The sequence below is a fragment of the Myiozetetes cayanensis genome, unplaced genomic scaffold, assembly GCF_022539395.1.
Source record: "Myiozetetes cayanensis isolate MyiCay16 unplaced genomic scaffold, myiCay2020 scf21, whole genome shotgun sequence".
NCBI classification, from domain to species: domain Eukaryota; kingdom Metazoa; phylum Chordata; class Aves; order Passeriformes; family Tyrannidae; genus Myiozetetes; species Myiozetetes cayanensis.
Window position 1 is genome coordinate 9,640,480 of NW_026087423.1, and position 19,154 is coordinate 9,659,633.

Sequence of the window (19,154 nt, forward strand, 5' to 3'; positions counted from 1 at the left end):
TTTATTAAGTTTGTGCCTAAAAGCACAGTGACACGTTGAACCCCTCCTCAAGCCTCTTCCCTCACTAACTTCCAGCACCTCCCCAGAGCAACAATGGGGCTGTGAGACAATAAGAGCTAAAGATGCATCTTCCTGACCGCCCCTAGAAGGTACAGCAAATTCTAGCCAAAATCTGAGCCACAGCAAAGGCACGAGGCAGTAAATAAGCTCTGACATTTCAATAATTAATTATGGCACCTATGAAATAGTGGTTTCAGGCCAATGCCGAATGTGGAAACCACAGACAGCTCAGGCCACAGTCCCCAGGCACCCCAGTGAAGGCCACAGGGAGTAGGGCACAGCCCTCCAAATATGCCCTCCTGGGCTGCAACCTGTAGGAAAGCCCCAAGGACACCTCATGGTCCGGGCGCTCCCTTTTCCGCATCTCTTCCACCACGGGATGGAGGGTGGGGGAACAGACAAGAAGAAAACAATAGCTCAGGAATCCACATGCAGCTCAGCATGGCGTTCAAGGGAAAAGAAAAACAACTTCTCCAGGCAGCCACTCAGCTAGGGACACAAAGGTCTTGGAGAGATCCTTCACTGGGTCATGAACTTTCGCAACCCCATTGCAAAAACAGCGCTGAGGAAATTCCCGAGGAAAAGTAAATGGACACAAGAGCAAGCTCAGATGAGGAGTGCCAGGACTGCTGCCGATCACATTTCACCAAAGCACATGCCCAGTCTCCTTCCACCTGGCAGCCCACCAAGCTGCACGACCACCCCCTGGACCTGACTCCAAAACACCCCAGGTCCTGCTGTGTCCTGTACCTGGACCATTGCAAGGACCGGGCAGTGACCGGGGTGCTCCCCTCCCACCCGGATCTTCGTGCTACAGGGTTTTCCCTGACAGCTGTACCAGGCCCCCTCCAGCCCAGGAATCACTTACAGCTCACTAACATTTCAGGGACGGGCGGTCATTGCTCCCACCAGCTCCGGGAGAGCCATTTGTTGCCTCCTTGCTCCTCCAGCCATGTCTCACAGTGCGTGGTATAAACTTTGAGAGGCAATGACCTCATCGGAGCTGGGAAGAGGGAGGCGGGGAAATTGGCTACTTGCCACCTTCTCATTTTTCACATAAGAAAAATAATTTATGAGTGAAAGCCCATTTTATTCATCTGAAAAATAATTTTTAAAAAAATCCCCTTAGTAGCAGCAGGCCTGCCTTGGAATGCATTGCTTCTACAGCAGCTCCTGGAGCAGCATCTACCTGAGGTGGTTCAGAGTGGAGCCCCCAGCACACTTTGTGCCCCCTGCCTCCAAGGCACAGACCCCCAGCACCCCCAAACACCCCGCTGCTCCACTGACTACTCGGGAAACAACAGTGCAAGCATCCCTCTTGTCTCCATTAAGGGTGGCTTCCGCTGTAGGCGCAGGGAGGGACTTCCAGCTCTAATTTGTAACTCCTCCAAAAGGGCAATTAAGCAGCCAAACCGTAGCTTCAACTGGGATTTCGGCTCAGCTCTCTGGGATGAGGCCATCAGACAGGGCTCTGCAGCGAGCAGTAACTCCAAGGCATGTCATTAATTTTGCCCAGACATGTATCACACCCCATTTGAGAACGCACACAGAGCATGTGTGCGGCGCTCCGCAGACGCAGGGTACTCGGATCCTGCACACTCACACATTTTATATACTCGTATTACTTATGTTATAGATTCACACATACATTACTCATAGCTCTTAAGAACAGAACATACAGTTCATCTTGGCATGAATCCCAGACAAAAAAAAAAAAAAAAAAAACAACGCCGCAGTAACAAATCCAACTCGCATCGAGTCCAACAGCATCTGTGGTAGGAGTTTGAGCAGTATTATAGATCATTAAATGACTGAATTATTTTGTGTAACACACCCATGCATCTCTGCTAACACCAGTCAAACCTGCTCTTTCAAGGAATGTTTCCCCACTTAAAGTGTGTCACCACTCTCCCAAGTTTTTGCCCGTAACTGTGGGAAACTGTGGAAAAAGCAGTTTATTTCCACAGCGTGCATTTAACAAGCCCTTGTGTACACCAATGTCACTGAGGCACCCCTGTGTTTCAAGACAGGGCCCAAACATGTTCACATGGGACTGCAGCTGTCCCTAAGAAGTGCAGTATCTGAGTGAGTCAAAGTGCTGGCCAACACCAGAGTCCACCCTCTAGAGCAGCCTGGCACAGCAGCAGGGATATTTCATCTGTACACACCATACAACAGTGGCAAGAAGGTAGATTAGCATGGACTAAGAATGTAACTCCTCAGTAGGACACTGTGCAGTGAAAGAAAACTAAACAAAAAATTAAAAATAAAAAAAAAATCACAGCACACTGCAGCTTCTATACACCTCTGTAACCTTCAAGGCAAGTGTGCAGCATAGCAAATCATTCTTCATATCCCCTCCAAAAATAGGCTTCATCCACTCATCAGAGCTTTACATCCAATGTCAAAGAGATTTAAAAAGTCACAGTTTGCAGGATTCTCATTTACTGAAGGGAGCCTGAGAATGACAATGCATGGCACAGCTCACCCTAGCTCTGATGGCTCAGGGGCTCTGATGCTGCCCCAGCACAGCTCTCCCATCCCACCCACAGCATCCCACTCCTCGCTGCCACTTTGCAGCCCAGAACATGCCCCATCCCACCATCGCTGCTGGGATTCCCACTGCACCTGAAGGATCCACCCCACAGCTACAGGACCATGACCCTCAGAAACAACAAACCCACACGTCCTCAAAGTTCTGCGAGCAGAGTTCACCACCAATAACTCCCTTTATGCCACAGCCAGCACCAAAACAGCAGCTGTGAACTCCCACTGGCCTGACCGAAGTCAAAACACACCGCGCTGCTTTTCAGGCAAACCCAAATTACAGCATCATCTGCTGACTGCTCCCGGGATGAACAAGCCCACATTAATTACAGGATAAACTTCGCAATTCACCTCTCAAAAGCACAAAACATCAGCAAAACTGCTTTGATCCCACGGACAAAACCCTCTCCAGCCGACAGAGCAACGCGGAAGACCAAGATGTCCAGGGGGAAAAAAAAAAATTTCCAAACTTTTTCTCTCCTTTCTCCCTGGTGCTACCCTCCCCCCAAAACTACACGCTCCACGCCAAGGAGGGCTGGAGGGGAAAAAAAAAATCACCTTAGAAAGCAGCAGGGGCTCACAAAACCTTGCACTTCACCTCCGCCGGCAAGTGGCTGGACACCTCCAGGCAACTGCAGGAGTGTGTGCTCAGCCTCCAGTGCTGAACACTGTTTCTGTGTCGCCGGGCCAAGTCTCAGTTTTTCAAAGCAACTTTTTTCTGCTGTGGCCTAGTTTAGCTCTCCACACAAAATGCCACCAAAACAAAAGCCGCCCAGCCAGCCCGGGGAGGGAAGCAGGGGGTACTTACCTAGCAGCATCCATGCATCACCTCCTGCATCTTTAGCAGCCACCCTCTTAACTTCAAAATAAATAAATAAAGCGAGGCCACACAGCCTTAAAACCAAGCTGGAAATGAAATGGAAAGCCTGTAATTATTTCTCAATGCTCCTGCCAGTCTCAGCCTATAAACACAGTGGATTACATAAGTCCACCCCTCCTGTTTTGAAGCCAAAAGTATGAGCTTTTCCTCCAGCTCTGGCAGCAAGTAATAATTCCTCGTCGGCATGGCAACGCTGGCTGGCTTCCAGCAGACAATGGGCGAGTTGAAATACTGCTACGGCCTTTTTATAGCTTAGCTCTGAAAAACCTCTAAAATATTAGCTATCTGATGGCTAACCCAACTTGACAACCTCTCCTCCTTTAACCATTTCCTCCCTGCACCGCCGCCCGGCGTTGCCCAGATGAACGGCCCGGGGTCACCGGGCAGTGGTGCAGGGGATGCTCTTCTTCCCGGGGACAGCACACACAGGAACCGTTTCCCATCTAGTGGATTTGTTGATTTGTCACAGACACAGCATCTGCAGTAACTGCCACAACCCCATCTGGGCTTTTCCGTGTTTATTTCAGTCTGTTACTCAGCAGGTACGTTTGCTCTGCTTGCTGGCTCCAGCAAGCTGTGCGTGAGGTTCTCCTCCAGCTCGCCCGGCCTGGGAGAAAACAGACCACAAAACAACACTTGTGCATGTGATTGTCACTGCCCTCCCCGTGAGGAGGCTGGCAGGGCTCTGGACGGGATTTGCAGAGCTGCAGGGAAGCAAGATGCTTTACAATTCATCTCTCAGCAAATCTGGGAGAATTTGTCCTGGAGAACCAACTGCAAGACTGAGAAACAGCAGCGAAACTCAGAGGAGAAGACGCTCAAGACATCAATAAAGTCAGCGGTGTAGGAAGACTGATGAAGTTAAGGAGCCTCATGACTGAGTTTCAACCAAATCCTAACGAAATGAGCAGCTAACACACGCACAGCAGCTCCCAAGATCATGTGAAGTTAATATTTACCGTGACTACGCACACAGTCTGCCCAGGATGACCCCACTATCTCCACACCCTGGCACAGACCCTGACCACCTGAAGGCCAGGAGGTCCCCGTTGCACCTACACCTCTGAGCAGGAGCTCAGCGAGTGACAGCCACAGCCCTGTGATGGCTCACTGCAGCCCTGAGTAAAACTCACCCCAAGGGCTGGGAGATCCTCTGGAATTTGTTGAATTTTGCAAGTTAACAAATAAGCAAAGAAAACAATGGAAAATAAAAGAGAAAATTTAAAAAAAATAGCAGAGCCAAGACCACCACAAAAATACATTTAGCTCTGTTCTCACTGCTTAGTTCTCAAAACAGTGTTGCCAGCGTTCACAATCCAGCTCCAAGTCTGCCAAGAACTCTGGGAAACCCGAAGGTTCCTGCTCTGCACTGGTGGCTGCCCACGGCCAGCCCTCCACACACAGCCAGCCCACTGCCCCTGTGATCTCCAGAAAACACTTGAATGCACAACCCATGGGAGTCTTTAACACTGGAAAACCAGAAGGCAAACAAAAAAAGAACATTTCTTTCTAAATCTCATTAAGTCGCAGAGCATGATTATGATTTTCTAATGTGCAAAGGTGATAACATTGTTTGGAGCTCTAGTTCAATTAATTATTTTATGGGAATAAACATACCAGGAGACGCTAAATGCAAACCATAAAGGTTCCTTGGTACGTGTCAGGCTCACAGCTGCTCAGCCTTTGCTACAATGCCACAGAAAAGCCTAATTCTCACAGTAAGTACCCTAAAAAAAAGTCAAGCAACAGTCTTTGCACAAACCAGGATGCAGCAAACCCTGGCAGATGCTGGTTCCTACAGCCAAGTGTCCGAGATGGCCAGAAGTAGCAACTGTTGCTGCTGATAATTAAATGCATGTTGTGCTACCACACAGCCAGGGAGAAAAACAGACCTGGCATGGAGCATCCACCCGAGTCCCGTGAGCTGAGAAGGGGCTGAAGTTAAGACACGTCACCATAAATCTCTTGACATTGTTTTTTTCTGGTGAGAACTCAGGTCACATGCCTGGAACACTTGTGTCTTCTATGGGAGAATAATAATTCAGTTCATCTTTTTAACGGCCAATTTTCTGGGTTCCGCCCCAGTAAGTTACAGGTGAACAAGTCACAGAGAACTGAAACCTAAGAACTTCCAGAGGCATGGGATTGGGCCCTGCCCAGCTGAATGCCTCAGACACACAACTACATCTCATACTCCACTACTCCAGTGAAACCTCAGTGAGTCTCAGGATACCTTCCTGAGCAGACTGAATTTGATCCCAGTCTCCCTCTTCCCTTGCCCCTTAACCTCCATCCCAACTTGCTATTGCCAAGATGAAATCTAAGAACATGACTAGAAAACACCCTCTCCCACACCTGAAAAGAAAAAAACTATTAGGGAAAAACAAAGCTGATATTTTCTCCTGGGTGTAACACACCATGTTGCCGAGAGCAGCAGGTGAGTATAACACACCATGTGCACTGCACCCTAAAGTGGGCACCAGGAGTCACGGGAAAGAGAAAATTGTAAAGTCAGGGCTAAAACAGCTGGAGAAACCTTTCTATCCTTACAGAGACCAACCTCTCTTCTCCAGGCAAAGAACCTCCATCCCCACCATGACCCGAGACACATGGATGCATGATGCAAGATGGGGAAAACCAAGTTACAACTACAAAGCCCTGCTGAAACTTTAAAATGGCATCACACTACACACACTCTCCTAGCTTAAACCCTTAATTAAAGAGACTATTCTTTACAATGCTGGAGCTGCTCCAACTCCCATTGTTAAATTTAAAATAAAACCCTGCAACCCCACAGCATCTGTAAGACATTAGAACATTCAATACTGACTTCTTTATTCAGCTTTAAGACATCATTTAATAATTTTTCCTCTCAAACCCCAAATCTAAGGATTTAAAGGAAATAAGCACCAGCACCTCTTACAGGATGCCTTTTTTTTTTTTTTTTTTAATGAACCTTCTGCAATAATATCCTTGACCTTTAACAATTCCTAATTGATTAAGTGTGTGTTCGATCATGTACAGCCTCCAGACAGACTGCACGACCAGGGCAGGCTCAGCAGTGGGTGTCAGGATGAAGCAGACCCTGCAGCATGGAAGCCAGCTCCACATAAAATCCATTCATGCACAAGAACAAAACAAGAAGACTTATTTGACCACAGAAAATCACTGTGAGCACAAGAAAAATACATCAGAAAATCGATTTTGACCATCGCTAATAAAGCTGGAGACACAAGCTCATTGTTATAACCTCTGTTTTTCCAAGGTGGGTGGTTTGCTTCTGCTCTCCCAGGAAAAGGAGCCACTTGCAGCCCCATACAGCTCCTCTACCACCACTCAGGTAGTTCCCACGGCCTGGAAAGCACAGGTCCAGCCATGGCAAGGGATCCAGAGATGACTTTCCTGATGGAACCAGGAGGAGAACTTGGGCTGAATGCCAGCCCCTGCAAAGTCATGAGGAGCCTCCATTCACCCATTCACTGCAGGAGGAACAGGATTTCAAGCCAAATCTCTGGGAATATCACCCATTAGCAACCTCTGAAAACATGCTGGCAGGCCATGACAAATGTCCATGTTTCCATTAAAGCCCATACAACTTCAACAACACTGCTGGTATCCCTCCCGTAACTACTTTCACAGCCACTGAAACATTCTGAGGTGAAAAGCAGAAGAGGAGATCACCCAAAGATCACCAAATTAGAGTGCAATCATGAAGCAATGACTGCAAAAGGTCTCCCCTGCAACAGAGGTGTGTAAGAAGGTGACCTAGGTGAAAGGAGGTATGTCCATGAGGTGTGAGGCTGTCCCCAGCAAGCACGGCTCAAGTGTGTGGCTGGATTCTGCTCTGCCCAACGTGCACCTCCTCCCCACGAGCCCAGGCAGGGGTACCAGATCAGGGACTGGTTCCCACCAACAAACAGCCAGCCTACACACAGCCAGTCACCTGCAGGTGATAACATCTTACTTGGGCCACGTTCACAGGCACTCCTGCCTGCCTGCTCACAGCAACTCTGCTGCACGGAGAACATGAAAAGGGCAGAGAGGTTTGCAGAAAATCCCGGTAAGTTATCTCCAGCAGTTCCCACAGCTAATTAAACTGTTCAGTCACGCATGCTTTAAAGTCCATGAAATTTTAAAAAAAAAAAAAATCACAAAAAGAAATACAAAAGCCAGACAATTAGTGGAAGCAGGCATGTTTGATCAACTCTCCCCCACCTGCCAAGCCATTCTGTGGCTACAGTAGCAAATCTTTCAGGCAACTCAGTCCTGTGTGCTGATCCTACCTCAGAGTTCCCAGCTTTTTACACCCACAGCTTCACGGCCAGGGCTAAACCACCCTCCTGCTCCACAAGCCAGAGCTTCCAGGAACACACCCAGCCCAAATACAGTTCCACACTGGGCACACCTGCCTCTACTAGCAGAGCCTGCAGCAGAGAAAGAGCTTTGCAAGGGCCAAGCCGCGTCCTTCGGAACAGGCTCCGACGTCAGAAGATTCTGTTAATGCAGGCAAAACAAGGAAGCACGTGGCACATACGTAGGAACCAAAGGATGTTGGATGAGGAACACAAAGAAGGGAGGAGGTGGAAAAAGATGGCTCATTCAGCCAAGGGGAGTAGGGAAAGTATTTCATCACATTTTTTAGAGAAACGAAGTAGAAGGGAATAAAAATCAAATCAAGAATCTGATCGCGAGCCATGCCATACCAGTAAGAGTCTTCTCTAATTGTTTTTCTGAGTTCTGCAACATGTCTCCCCAAAGACACTGCCTAGACTATTTAATAATAAAAAAAAAATTAAAGTACCAAAAACTAGACCTCTGAAAGGCATACCACTACAGCATGCAGGACCCTGAAGGTCTTCCTAAGACCTAGGAGAGAGCTGCAGGCATGGAAGAAGCTCCATGGACAAACAGACCCTGCAAGCAAAGCAACAACATTGTTAAGATATTCAATAGCTAGGTTACAAAATGGAGCAAATCCCAGAAAGATTAAAAAAAAACCCCACACATCTCAGGCTGGATGTGGAACCAGGAGGCAAGATCAGCAGAAATACAAATCACTCTTGTGCAAGCCAAAAAGCCAGGCAGAGATTGGAGGACAAGTGTCCAGCCACCAACCAGCAGAAGTGGTAGGCACGGGGACTTTGAAACATGGCTGGAACCCACCAGAAGTTTCCAGTTGTTTTTTAATTCAGGAATGGGTCATTTCATAGCCAACCAACCACCACATCAGTCTCCTTGCAGAGGATTCGACATTCCCTTATTTGCACTCTGAAACAGAAATATCCTGTCAAGAAAAAAAAAGTCCAAATAAAAAAGCAAAACAAGAGGAGGGCTGTGCCCTGGCCATGCTTCCCAAACACACACCACTGTTATCTGTTTATTTTCAGCTGGAGCTTCCCCTCCACCTCCACCTCCTCCCTCCTTCCACTTACAAGCTGATATGCCATTGAATATCTCCTATCTGCTGGCTCTGCCCACTGCATCCTCAGTGTTTAAAATAGGCAAGCTGTGACAAACGCTGGGTAAACCCAGGCGCTATGAATACTGCAGAGCCTCGGCTGAGGCGTATTGCAGACTAGTCATATGCTTCAATATTTTGTCCCCAAGAACTCGGCCAATCCATTTAGCAATGGAGCAGGACTCTAATAATAGACACAAGGATACACAGGAGATAAATGTACACAAGACAAAAATAAACCCCAGCCTTGTTATAATTTTAATACAGGAGCTAAAATGGGAAATGATAAACGAAGACCGTTTCCACGGTTGAGTCAAGAGGAAAACTTAACTCCCAACAGCCCAAGAGCGAACACACACATTCAAAACTGGATGTGGGATTTTCAGAAAGTTAGCTGAGCATTAATTTTAAAATAAGTTTTTCATTATTTCCAGTTACACCAAAACCCCCAATACTTTACTGTTTTCCAGAACCACCAGAAGCAGACTTTGTGTAACCGTGCATGTTCTCAGACATCAAGCGCCTGCAGTTGTGGGGCCACCATCCATCTCAGAAGGTTGCTTTCAGCTCCCTCAAAGCAGTGTCACTCCCCAGCAGCTCATTTTCATCTCAGTCAGTGATCTCAAATTAAAGCTTTAATACACTCATACCCAGCTATAAACTCCTACATACACTTTTCCTTTATGAGTTGTAGCCTGTCTCCACTCTACATGGTTAACCACACGCTCCCGCACAGCCCTGCCTTCGCTTTAGAAAACAACCTCTGGTGTTTATGAGATTAACTATTTCCCCACGGAAATTATCTGAGGGCTAACTCTTCCATTCCCACAGGAATACCCAGAAGAGCCTCAAAGATTTCACAACCTTAAGCCCTGTGTCATCACGAGTTCTACTGCGTACACAAACATCTTCTGCATGATCAAACAAGGAGGCTGAGCAGGGGCTGAGGGCCAAAGGAGAACTGTGATGCTCTGACCTGACCCCTGAACAGAAGTCTCCAGCCCAGGGTTTCACCCAGCAGATGCTTCCCAAGCCTCCAGATGTGAGAACCATCATGTTCCTCAGCGCTGGTATTTTCTCTCATCTGATTCTCTCAAGCTCTGGCTTTGCAGCTCAACATGCACAGCACCATCACTCAGGAGTGGTGTGAGATGGGCCAGAGCAGACCTTCAACCACATTCAAGTCCATCCTCTGCTGAACTTGGCCCTCTCCTCCTCCCTTACGAGCCAGCCCTGTCCATGGCTTCAAAGCTTATTTAAAGCTCTGAGGACTAACAACCACAGCAGCATTCTTCTTCAAGTGACTCTCAGATTGGAAGGAAGTCCATGTTGGCAGTGAAGTACGACTGGACCTAAATTTCACTGCATGTTTATCTCTGCTCAAACCATCCTACTAAAAAGGAGAAAACAGTCATGTTCCAGATGGGAGAGACTTTTTATAGCAAGCCATGGATATCTGCCATGCTTTGCTGAAGGTCTTTCATCATGCTCACAAGGTATAATGCTATCTAGTAATCTGAGGAAACATCCATGGGATTTTCAACCTCCTCTAGAAATTGAGATTCAACAGGAAACCACAAATACACCAGGCAATTAATTTTTCTTTACCAAATGTTTCCAGTCATGTTGCAATTTTAACAGTAAGCAAACTATTTGGGTTCTTTCCAGTTCTTGTGCAACAATGTTCCTCATTTTTCTTTCTTTTTTTTTTTTTTTTAAATAATCTGGCTGAGATTTTTTTTTTTATGAAAAGAGTTTAAAACCAGTTATGAAGTCAGTGTGAACACAGCATACTCTCCCTGTTAAATACTTACCCCCCCATCGAGGTTTCCATATCACATAGCAGAGGTTTTGTACAAACAACCAAGTAAAGACTTTTCCCAGCTAAAAATACAGCAAGCAGCCTAAGAAATAAGAGCAGAACAACATACCTACCGACACAGGCAACGCTGAGCTATCTGAACCACATAAATAAAAGTCTCATTCAAACATTCCCCCGCTCCCCTCCCAGCACCATTCCAGGAGAACAAAGAAACATTAAGTCTTACTTTCCTGGTGTATATTTGATCAGACCTTCTGTTAACACAATATGACAACAGCAACGAAGGGAAGAATATCACAGCTAAACAACCGTCTACCATTCCCCTTCCTTCTGCCGAGTCCGTGCTGACGCAAGGATGGAGCAGCTGCTGTCTGTTTTTAAACAGCTCCATATTTCATAAGAAGCTGCTGATTTCTGAAAGGACAGAAAACCCAGCCAATGGCTTACAAAATAAGAACCAAATGAAAGCAATTCAGGACACACTATTTAAACATCGTGTCCATTTGTTCAGCTTCCTTCCAGCGTACCACCACAACTGAAATTCCTAAGGCATGTCTGTCCTCTGTCTCAGCCTATTCTGTTATCACCACAAGCACAACTTTTAAGCATTCATCTAAACCAGAGCAGAGGAGACTGGAAAATCCCTCCCACAGCTGTAGATAAAAAAAAATTCTTGAAATATGGGAGAAAACAAACCCATGTGTCCAGCTTGATGCAATTGTAGAAACTACTTCACCAAATTAACATGACCCTCCCCTAGTTGTGTGTTCTGCTGCTGAGGGACGCTGTACCAACAATAAATAGACATCTGGGGTGGAAAAATTCTCTTGAAGGACCCAGCCATATGTCTCGAGTTTTGGAAAACTTACCAAAAAACATATATAGCTATTGATATTTATTTTTAATCAGGGACGTATCAGATATCTGGGAAGCGTCACTGAAATTCCACACTTAGGTCTTCTTAAAAATCTACATCATAGGAAACAGATCACTGTGTATGAGGACCTCAAAAGAAAGAAGCTTAAAGCTTTTCTGTTGTGACTCTGCAGCTCTCACTCTGGCTGTTAAAAGTAATGGGTTATACCAGGCGAGTCCCTCCCGAGGGGCTCCAGACACCACTGTCTCCTCTCTAGTTAATAGCTGCTGTGAGAATACTGCTTTTTCGGCTGTTTGTGTCATGTTGATTAGCTTAGCTAAGGGCTTGGGGAAGGAGCAGGGAGAAGAAGAGAACATGCAGGGGGAGGAGGATTTAAAGAGGGGAAAAAAAAAAAAAGGCTTTCATCTGCTCTAATAATTAGCAGGTCATGCTGAAAATGATCAGCATCCCTTTAACGCAACTGTGCATGAAATGTGCAGAGCCCTGCTCAGGTCACTGCACCCATGCAAATCACTTAGTGATAGCAGTCACTACACCCTGTGGTTTTCTAGACTCCTCTGGCTTCATAAGGGCTCTGGCCAAGATCCTTCTACTTTCACACTTCAGCTCAGGAGATGGGGGGGTAACAAGGCTCTTCAATCTTGCTGCTCAGTCACAAGGGGGGTGGGTGTCAAGGTGCTGAGGCCAATCAAGGACTAATTAGAGGTTTGCTGAGGACCTTCAGATTCTCTGATGAAGCACCACAGGGAAACACTCCAAAGTATTTGCTGTTCCTGGAGCAAAAGGGGTTGCATGATCCTCCTGTTCATCCCCTGGAGGCTTTCCCAGGGAAACCATCAACAGGGAAGAATCAGACTGCCCAGAATGTGACAAAAATCTTCCATAATTCATCACTGTAGCTGCTGTCCCAGGCATCTCTCTGCAGTGCATCTGTTGATTAATGAAGAATAAGCTGTGGATCCCCAGGACCATTGCCCCTGCAGCAGGCAAGTTTGGATACTACACCAAAGACACATTCTGGAACTTTATGTATAAGCGAAATGAACAGTGGGGCAGGGTGGGAATTAAAAAAGCAGCAATGGAGCTCTGGTCATTTGGGCACTCTCTCCTCCCTGCATCTACTATAGCCTTAAGAAAAGCCAGCAATCATCTCCTGGAGGGGGAGGACCACTTCCACTGGAGCAGAGATCCTTTAATAGACCTGTCCTTCTCAAAAGGAGATGAAAAGATGGTAAGGACAATGACAATTCTTCCTCTAATGTACTCACATCCTTCTGTTAAGCACATATTAGCTCAAAGGTCAGCAACTGCCAGCCAGGGCCAGCTCTGCCTTGACAACTCATCTTCAAAACACACTGAGTGCCTGACCATGCCCAGGACGGGGACAGACTGCTTTCAACACACTGTCTGGAGAGAGGTGGCCATGATGGCTCTGTCTTCTCAAGTGTCTTTAATTTCAGCAGCTTTCCTTTGCTTCAGAATTGTTCTTCCACCTCAGCTTAACGTTTATCCCCAAACTGACACACACCTTCAAAGCTCTGCTGTTTGAAAGAAGCCCGGAAAGATGGATATTAAGAGATTACTTTCAAATAAAGCAGTGAGCTAAGTCATTGTGTCCAGAGCAACCAGACGTGTCGTCAGGTCTCAGTGCTTTACAGAGGCAGGAATGATTCCCCTGGCACCAAGAGGATGGGAAGGGCAGGGGACAGTGCCTACAAAGAGATCAGTGTGGCACAGTGATAGAGGAAACAGCACTAAGGCTGGTCTAGGAGGGCAGGAGCAAAGCAGAAACACTTTGTAGGAATGGAAAAACCATCATATAAGCAGCAGAGGCTGAAATCACCCTCCACACATCTCAGCAGAACAGGAAACAGCAACACTACCATGGTCACAAGAGCATGAGGAAGGAGTTAAAGTCCACTGAAGTGTAAAATGCATCCCTCTGTTGTACCAACATTCACCTGGGAAAGCGGGAGCTTCCTCCAAGAGGGCAGTGTGGAGTTCCTCAATGACAAACCTACAGCAATTATTAGAAAGGCATCATCCATACATAATTTTGAATTTAATTTAATTAGGCACCCTGCTAACTTCATTACTTATTTAACTGGACTGCTCATTCAATTTATGTTACTACTGTTACAGATAACTGCTCAGGGCCCCACGCGGTGGGAAATGCACGGCAGGACACATTTGGCAATGCTGTAACCCCAACCCACATTTGGGAATACTGTAGCCCCAAGCCCCAGCTCCTCTGACACTCAGCACCTCTCCTGGGACAAAGGCATTGGCCATGCCTTAGGTTTCATACCTCCTATTTTCCTACCTGCGTGCAGAAAAGTCCAGAGGAGCTCAAAGAGTTAAAAAAAAGAAAAAAAGTCCTAAATAAACCCCCCAGATTTATCACTGTTAATGCTTGTCTATACCACTCAAAACAGCCTCCTACACAGTTGCCAGATTCTTCTTTTTCACCTAAGAAGTACACAAAAATAATACTCCACGGGGCTTGGGGGAATATATATCAGAGCACTTCACTCACCACCCAAGAGCATCCTTACAAAACCATCGTCTCCAGAGCATGACACATCAGGTCAGGACAGAAATCAAGAAAGGTCTCACGCAAGCAACTGCTCGTGCCACGCTGCTGGGCCGGGGAGGTCAGCAGCCTGAAGGCGAACCTTTCACACCAAATCAAAGCCAGGAACGGAGGATGCGGCTCCCCAAAGCCCCGCTGGTCAGTGCGTGCATCCTCCTTCCCTCCGCTCCAGACAGCCGCAGCCCTGCCCGTCTGCCAGCTCTGCCTGCCCTCGCCAGCTGCTCAGGCACCGCAGCGTTTTCCCAGGCAACTTCAGGAGTCTTCTCGGAAGACTGAGTCAGAACCCTCAATTCCCTGCCCGATCAGAAGGGATGCAGCACCAGGGCTGAGAAATGGAAACAAGGAAACAGCGTCTCAAGCAGATCCACGAAACAGCCTGAAATAGGTAGGACAATACCTCAGCCTTAGACAGCAAGGTCTGTCTTAGAAAATTCATATGTATATAAAAAGCGCCCTGACTGACAGGAGTAAGAGAGTGTGAAATGGTACAGACACCAGCCTCAAATTAGGTAATCCTCTGTTGTGGTTGGGGTTTTTTTTTAATCCTTCAGTTCAACATTTCTTCTTTCAATCAAACTGCTCTGAGAATTCTGAGCACCCATTTGAAAAATGAGAACAAAAGGCCAGAGAGCAGCATAAAAGCAGGAACACCCCAGGAGGTCTTTCCATCCCTTGTGCAACAGCCCTGCTAGTGTGGAGGTGCTGCTCACCACAGTGCACGCAGGAGCTGCCTGAACACCCTGGAATGAGCGTCATCATCTCCAGCAGTGTCTCAGACACTGTTGTGACATCCAGTTTTCACTCTCCAAATCAACTCCAGACCCCAAAATAATGTAAGAGCTCGAGAGTTCAATGTAATTTGTTCCAACCAACGCACAGGGCTTCTCTGAAGCATCAGAACTGTAGAGGAGCACCCTTACAAACAGACCATTCCCCACTTGGCCCTTTGGAATCTGCTACATTAATGGAAAAGATTCAGACCCAGTTGTAGTGGGTTATATTTTGAGGTTACCTGATAGACAAAAAGACTGAAATCGCCTTCACAAAGATTAACAATTCTGCCATGAAACCAACACACAGTCAACAGTAGTAATACCACAGTCACTACAACACTTTCAAGGAGAACCAGCATCAGCAAAAGCAATGAGTTTTCCAGCTACCTCCCGTAAAAACAAGACTTGGTCTAGCTCACAACCCCACTCTGATCTTGTGTTCCAGATGCTCAAAATTAAACTTCTCGCCAAGGAAAGAAGAATCTAGGTTTTGGTTTCACTAGCTTGCAACCCCCCTCCAAGTGCAATATGGATCATCCGCCTGTTCCTTGTGAAAATAAAGTTGCAAAATAATTTGCACAGCATTAGGGGAAGTGTAAGCACTACAGTTCCCATCAGCAGGGAAGGAGACTCAGTCTCACAGCAAAGCCAGCTCTGCTGGCCTGCCCTTGTAGAGAACGGTGGCAGAGGCAAATCACTGCATCAGAAGGACCAGGCTTTGCTATCCAGCCAGGGATAGGGCTCAAGTGGCAATACCAGCATTACTTCATCCTTCACAAGGTGAAAGGATCATGTAGACTCCCTCGAAACAGAGGATCTTGGCAGTTCTCATTTCCTACGGCAAACAGTTCTCAAGGGCCTCCTCCAACCTCCTCCAGCAGGAAGAGGGGAACTTCTAACACCTCATCACTGACATTTAAGAATGTGAAGCTCCAGCCATCAAGTTGACACCACGGCACGGAATGCAGCTAACAGGTATACAGTTGCAGGCTCCCCAGAGTGTGGATTTCAATTTACAGTTTAAAAAGGAGAGAGGAAACTAACCTACAAAAAACAATCAGCTTTATCTGGGATATTTATCCACACATACCATGTGGCCACACCATAATGTGAGCACCTGTGTGGATTACGTGTTTCTCCTCCACCAACAGTGTCCAAGGCATGCTCACATCTGGAATCCTTTATGTTTTAAGTGCTACTTCTGCCTCCTCCTTGGTGCCAAAATGCCTTGAGGAAGCAGCACATGCACAGGGGAGGAAAGGAGCAGGAGAACAGTCAGTAAGGTACCAAAACACTTCAGGTACCAACATGATGAACACAGTAGGCAACTTGAGGAACAGATGTCTACCAGGGTGCCTGTAGGCAGAGATGCTGTGGTTTGGAAGAAAGTCACACTAGGTGAAAGTTACTGTTCTCCTGAGGCTTACAATAAAAACCAAAGTCAGATTACTCCTAAGTAAACCCAGTGTTTGTTATTACTGTTTCTTTGTTTGCTATGTGGAACCCTAAAGCCAAGCAGGAATATTTCCTGCCTGGTTAATGTCATTCACTTACTACTTACCAACCTAGGCTTGCATCTGGAATTTTCTTTGTCACAGAAGGAGCAACAAGTGACACAGGCAGCCCCTGAGGTACACAGCACTCTACAACACAAAGCACCAAAAAGTGGCTTACGAGTCCTCTCCAAGGCCGCCCCAGCTCGGCTGCTGCCATCAAGGTCCTCTTAAAGCAAGAACTTCATAATGCTTCTCTCTCACTGCTCAGGGAGACAGCATTAAAACACAAAGGCACACAGCTCATGCTAATGTTTCCATCTGCTCAGAGCCTGCTTTTATTTAAGGACAAAATAAAACCAAGCGTGCTGTGCTGATCCTGTGCACAGACACTTGGGTGCCTCAATCCTGTTAGGCATCTCCAGAGATTTTCAAAGCGCCCCAGGGACACGCACATAAACAAACATTTAAAGGGAGATGCATGTCGAGAGGCCCAGCAGCAGGTCTATAAGACATGTTTGGCATAAGAAGCTCAAGACAGAGGGCCATGGAAAACCCCTCTGCCTTCAATCACATGTGGGCTGACCCTCCCAACAGGCTGGCTCACACAGCCTGCCCCTTGTCTTTGCTCCAGTTACCCCAGCAAAGACTGGAGTGACCCCGGCTAGCCTTTCGCTCTTTGCTTTCAATGCCCAGCCTTCAAAGAAACCTGACCCAAAGTCCAACGAGGTTAATGGACAGGCACACGTTGACGTCAGCGAGGTCCCTGGATAAGGTCACCGCAGTGTTTGCCTTATCTTGGAAGTGGCACCGCCTGGAAGCCGAGGAACAAAGTTAAGACTGATCAGGGGTTTGCTGTCTTCATCTTCCTGAGGCCCAGCCTGTCTTCTGCACATACCCCTGGTGGGGCTCAGGCAAGGGAGCCCTGATGTTGGAAGGCTTTTTCCATACAATCCATATGAATTTCTCTACACCAAGAGACCAACAGGGCCAGACTTAGACATCAAACACAGGAGGTAAAGAATCAGGTTTTGGGGAGACCCGCACACAAAATGCTGGCAAATGGTGACACGCATTTCAACTTGTGAGCCAAAGTACCTTCAGCCACAGTCTCCAAAACTTTCCAGACTTGAGTTCCTCAGAGGTTCGAGGGTTACTCCCAGCATCTGTCCACCAGTAACAGCAGACATGTCTGAACACAGCACATAACGCCGGGACTGAGTGTCTCAAGTATTTGCCTCACAAGGCCAGAGGTTTGCAGAGCAGCAACGTTATTTACTTTCAGAGTTTAATTCTACCCAAGGCAATTTTTGGGCTGTGCTCCAGAGACGTTTACCTCTTGCACCAGCCTACCTTGCTACAGACACCAGGAGCCCAGTTCTTCACCAATCCCTCAGCAGAAAAGAAAATAAATTACATCATTAGTGAAGTCAGCTCTTTGATAGAGACTCCCTGAAGACACATGAAAAGAGACAGGAGCTTGGAGACAAGCACTCCTCTGCTCCCATGCCAGAACACCTGTTTATTTGGATGCCAAATTTTGATGGCTCCAACAAAACAAAAAAAAAAATTATAAGCCATCTTTCTCCCCCGCTTCTTTTGAAGATGATGGATGCATCTGGTTGGGAAGACGGGCAGCAGCACACAAAAAGGCCTTTCTAACACCCCCATAGCCAACAATCAGGACACGCAAAGCAGTCATTAACAAAGATCCAATCCTCGTTAGACCTGAAATATGAACAGGTAGTACAGAACAGTATCTCTGAGTGTGCTAAAGCTACTTCTCTGCAGCAGCCAAAAACTCCGAAGAGCCTAAGGCAGTCCCAGGCAGGGCATGTAAGCTCAGTGCAAGTGTTCACCCTAACAGGGAAAGAAATAGCGAACCACCCTCCTCCCCTGTGAATAAACACGTGCAGCTCAGCACGGGACGCTGCAGAGGCTGGAGCCCCTCAGCACTACGCAACCTTGCCCCAGGCTGTCGGCATGGAAAGGGATGATGGTTTACTGCTTGTTAGCACAGCTTAACAAGACTCCTTCCAGCTGGACTGCTTCTCTGCACCCATGTTTGCAGAAGCTTCACACAACGCAGGCAGCACAACCAGGACAGTGGGGTCTCGGATGGGGCTGTACTCGAATCACCCACTGGCAACTTGGATGTCAGCAACAGTCAGGAGACTCAGGCACTTCTCAGAAGGAACAGCCCTGCTAAAAGCAGCAATACTGGCCACTCCAGGAGTCTTGATCAGAGTTTTAAATAATCCACCGCATCAGTAAAGGTCCATGACCGCCAAAACACCAGGACAACATGAGGTGGCAGTCGCTAAACACCTATCAGTAACTATGGCACCGACAAAGACAGGAGGTGCATGGTTTTCAGCCAGCCCTCAGTCTACCCCTAACACCCTGAGAGAACAGAGAGTGGTTATTCTAGGGCCCCACCTAAGGCCAGCAGTTCACAGAGCAGAGCCTGGGGAACGAAAGCACGTTACCAAGCCACGAAGCTTCACTTTATGGTGTTTGCAGCATCACACCAACTGAGCAAGCCTTTACCACCTTTACCCCAAGTTCTGCCCCTGCTGGTGTTGTATGTGCTTCACACCAGCGAAGGCGTCCGGCAGTGAAGCCATCACAGCCAAACCAAGAGAAGGTCA

The 19,154-nt window shown here is 47.2% G+C and overlaps 1 protein-coding gene across 7 annotated transcripts in view; it reads right to left on the reverse strand.

Annotated features, from left to right (window-relative positions):
- Window positions 1-19,154, reverse strand: part of NCOR2 (nuclear receptor corepressor 2) — a 234,915-nt gene that overhangs the window by 180,906 nt on the left and 34,855 nt on the right. The window contains exon 1 of one of the 7 annotated variants that reach the window (XM_050318207.1): window positions 3,416-3,535. The exons of the other annotated variants lie outside the window; for them this stretch is intronic. The gene's annotated coding sequence lies outside the window, so the exon portion shown is untranslated. Of the gene's footprint in view, window positions 1-3,415; window positions 3,536-19,154 lie in introns of those variants that run through there. 7 annotated transcript variants of the gene reach the window in all.